The sequence below is a fragment of the Oryzias latipes genome, chromosome 20, assembly GCF_002234675.1.
Source record: "Oryzias latipes chromosome 20, ASM223467v1".
NCBI classification, from domain to species: domain Eukaryota; kingdom Metazoa; phylum Chordata; class Actinopteri; order Beloniformes; family Adrianichthyidae; genus Oryzias; species Oryzias latipes.
The window spans coordinates 6,826,485-6,830,874 of NC_019878.2; the positions used below are offsets into that span (position 1 = coordinate 6,826,485).

General features: G+C 35.7%; 1 long non-coding RNA gene across 2 annotated transcripts; it reads right to left on the reverse strand.

The window, feature by feature from the left end:
• Positions 1 to 744: 744 nt before the first annotated feature.
• On the reverse strand, positions 745 to 3,858 carry LOC105356649. 2 transcript variants are annotated; one of them, XR_002872414.1, is made up of 6 exons: positions 3,386 to 3,858; positions 3,078 to 3,255; positions 2,836 to 2,859; positions 2,576 to 2,727; positions 1,837 to 1,929; positions 745 to 1,365 (listed from the first exon to the last, which is right to left on the reverse strand). It is a non-coding gene; the product is annotated as an uncharacterized LOC105356649 (long non-coding RNA). The 2 variants fall into 2 exon arrangements; XR_002872413.1 differs by having other exon boundaries at positions 3,078 to 3,854.
• Positions 3,859 to 4,390: the final 532 nt, after the last annotated feature.

The following is a 4,390-nucleotide window of genomic DNA, read 5'->3' on the forward strand; positions in this document are numbered from 1 at the left end:
GTTTTCATCCTGTATTTGTAGAAACAGTTGTCATTTTTATTGCATTTCTGAATCTATGAAATCATTGGAAAATAGAATATTATGTTTTTAGCCTTCAAGATCTTATTGTAAAAAAAGGTTTGCTGATTCTCTGAGTCACTTAAACTCTTAACACTTAAAATACCTCATACATCAAATTGACCCAGGAACATCATCTCTGTTCCTCACAAATGAACATAACAGGAGGGTTAACAATGTATTTATTTCAATTTAGTTTTAATATAAGTCGCTGCGGAGTATAAGTCACACCCCTTGCCAAACTACGAAAAAAAGGGCGACTTATAGTCCGGAAAATACGGTAATCATTATATTGAATTTACTCAACATTGTTGCGTTGGATTTAGTAATAATATTGAATTTACTCAACATTGTTGCGTTGGATTTATTAATCATTATATTTAATTTACTCAACATTGTTGCATTGAATTAAGCAATCAGATTGAATTTACTTAACATTATTAAGTAAAAGTTATTAATTTTTATATTGGATTTATTCAAAATTCTTCCATTCCATTTATTAACTGTTATGTTGAATTTACTCATTATTGCGTTAAATGTATTGTTTTATTCATAATCAAGTGTCGATATTTAGTTATGTTAAATTTATGAATCATGTTGAGTTTTTTTGTTCCATTTACTAAAATCCCTCACGTTAACAATACTAAATTTAATTGTAATAATAATAATTTTAATAATAACTTTAATCATTTGACATTCACATTTTTTATTTATAACAAATTTAAGGGCAAACACAAGTCAACTCTCAAACGGACCTAACAAAGTGCCTTTTTGAGTTTGTGTCGTCTTAAGTGCGTGTCCGTCTTTGTTGCCTTTTCCCGTTATTTCCCTTTATGTGTAGACACATGTAAACAACAAAATAATACAAAATACCAAAGTGCATTGGTGAGGTGTTAAAACAATTAACAATCAGAAACAGTAACACGTTAACTGAACTCCAACTGTGAGAAATCCAAAGCATTATGCTTTAGGAACTTTGTGAACTTTCCTTTACTCATATAGTTTACCTTTGAGGACCTGTAACTTGGGTGACAGTTTTTGTCCATCCATGTCCATCAATACTTTCTGAATGAATTCAAACGTGTATTTCAGCTTACTGGGGAACTCCAAATTAAGGCAGTAGATGAGCCCCAGGAGGAGAGCGCAACCATACGCCACGTCCTTTACACCTTGCAGCACTTCCACCCCCTCTATGAAAATGTTCACCTCCGCGGGGTCATCTGTGGGCTTAGCTCCTTCATGTTGAATGAAGTGGATCACCATGTCGAGTTGCTCATTCATTGCCTGCTCCACTTCAAGATCAGCATCCTAAAGCAGGGATTTAAAATAAATTACTTATGAAGATGTGTTTAGGTGTGTTTCAGATAGTCTTACTGTCACGTTATATATATAAAAAAATTGATTAAAGTTCAAATTTTTTTATGGCATTTACCAACAACCCAAATACAAAATCAACTACAATAATAAAAAACCACAACTAGAAAATACTTGTATATAAGAAGCTTAACCTACATCATGACTTTTTTCAGCCTAGATAAAAATAATACTCCTAATATTTACCCAAGATCTGGACTAAAAACCTGTAAGAAATATTGTAAATTGCTGGATGATTGTGCACCAAACCTTGTAAGCACGCTTTAAATTCCGAGCTTTCTAGGAAAATTTGAGTTTTATTTGTTTATGGAGCTAAATACAAAACCTGTATGAAGATAGTCTTAACATTTTTAAGTGAAGAAATGTTACACCCAAGGATTCATGTCACACAAATTTGACACTTACCAGGGACTCCTTTATCAGGTCATCAGGACTTTCATTGAGGTAAAGACAAACCGCTTTCAGGATGCATTCTCTTCATTTTTCAACAGATGTGTTCTGTGAAAACACACACAAAAAAAGAAACTTTCACAAACTACGGTAATCTCTGTGCACAGGTTGCCTGCACTTTATTTTCCAGAAATGGGAAATGGAAAAATTAAACCAGAACAGAGTGAAACACCCATTATCGCATTGCCCATACACAAAAGTGAGTAAGATTAAAAATCAGGGTATGTGTGGTTAAGCCAGTGAGAAAATAAATGGAGAGACATGGTGAATACTACGTTATAAGCTTAATGTGAAATAAGTGTAAAATGGCGACCCAGTGCCTAAAGTACTGTATTTTCATGATTAAAAGTCGCACTTAAGTCTTAAGTTTTCTACAAAATGTAGTGGGCGCCCTATGAGGCGGTGCTCCTAATCACCCATAACTGAAACTGCGCCCTATAACCCAGTGGGCCCTATGGTGGTGAAAATACGGTAAACAATAGTACCCATTTATATTTAAAACAGCATTAAGTTTTTGTTACCCTTCCAAGATGGGAATGGCGTCTATGTAATTTCAGATGTTGCTAAATTATGCACAAGACAGAAAAAATGTTTAAGTGAACGTGGACAATTCTATTAAGTTTTTCAGAACACTTAGGCTAGGGTAGAAATTGATTTTATAATCTGGATCAGTGTAAATGATTTCAGTAAGTACCAAACTTTCCCATGGCTGCCAGGATTCTTGTTATCTTTAGTCCTGATGTTCCCCCCTTCTTCTGGAAGGTCTTTACCAACAGATCTGAATAATGATCTAGCTGGAACATGAAGGTGGACACCAGTGGTAATGGGGGTGAACTCGGCAATTACCTGAAACACGGAGTAATTCAATCTCAAACGGAATACCAGTATACAGATTACCATAGAAGTGTCACAGTGTGATGCTCATGTCCTTAAACAAAATATAGTAGCTCATACCTTTAGATACAATTGCAGAACACTCTTTGCATGTCCACATGATTTAGACAAGAAAAAGACGATAAAAGATTAGTGTGTGAATCTATCTATATATATCTATCATCGATGATATATATATATATATATATATATATATATATATATATATCAAGCGATAAAAATTTGAATACATTTTATCTTAAAGTTGTTTTTTGCTGATATCCTAAACTCAAAATATAGGCCACCGCTATGTGCCTGCTTACCATGAGAGAACTAACCAGGCTTGTTTGAGGAGGGTGAGGGAGAACGGTGGGAGCAGGTGTGCAGAGTTCTTTGAAGTGAGGCAGGATCCGCCCACCTCCATTTTGGGTTCGGGTTGACGCTGAGCAGAGGAGGAGTTAACCCGCGCGCACAGAAACTGACGTGTTCCCGGTTTTCTTCCTTCAATACGGGGTCAACAAACACTCAGTTCTAACGCACAATTAACCAGCGTTACAAATAATTTCTGCCGTTAAAAACATTTGCGTTAACGCGGTAATGACGCGTAAAAGGCAAAACTCTTAAAACTTACGGTGAACTCAGCAGCACAAGATGAAAGAGCTACACACATGCACTGCTACGCTCTGGCCTCCTCCCCTTCCTAAACTGGCGCGAGCGCAGACATGAGCGTCTCGGCGGGAACTCGGACTTAACATTAGTTCCGCCTCGGCACAAAGTTTATGCATTGGGGGACGAGGGGATAAACAAAATAACCTCCAAAACGAAGCGTTACAAAAGTGATCCAAACAGAATTTGCCCTACCGAAACGGTTCGATCAACTACGTGTACCGTTAGTATTTAGCTAACGTTTCAAAATGTTCCCGCCCTCGTTTTTTATTCCAGAAATTCAACAGTGCTTGTCAGTCTCTTGATTATTAATCCCCAATGTAAAAATTTTATGTATCGTTTTCTTTTGTATGTTTGTTACACTTAAAGTACTTACCAGAAACTCGATGAAAATTCTTGAGCAAACTATTAGATGAGGAGTCGAGAAATGGCGGCCGCTGTCTTCTTGCTGAATTTATTGCGTAATGCGCATGCGTCAGATGAACGGAAAGCTTGTTGGGACAAGTCCTTTTAAAAATTGACAGTGTTAAATAAATGTTATTAAACATTTTTAAATATTACCCAAATTGCTATTGTTATTTAAATACAATGTAACACCCTTGTTTATATCACTGAAAGTGAATTGATTTAATATTTTCGACATAAATACTTTACATAAATAATACTACAGCACTTTTTCATTTCTCTGAGTGTAGTTGTCTTCTAAACACTTGCACATAGTAAGACTCCGTGAATATGTGTGGGCCTGTCTCTTAAAGCTCCACTCCCATCATCAGTGTTTTTATTTGATTTTTTTTTAGCTTGTCGTATTTTTTCTTTTAAGCATATGTCTGAAATAAAATATGGTCATCATCTTCGAATTTTGACTATGATTATGCCGTTTTTAGCCAAAAAAAAAAACCCTGTGTTGTTTTCCAGGATGCAGTAAGCCCACTCCCATTTCCCATCATCCATCTATTAACATGCTGTC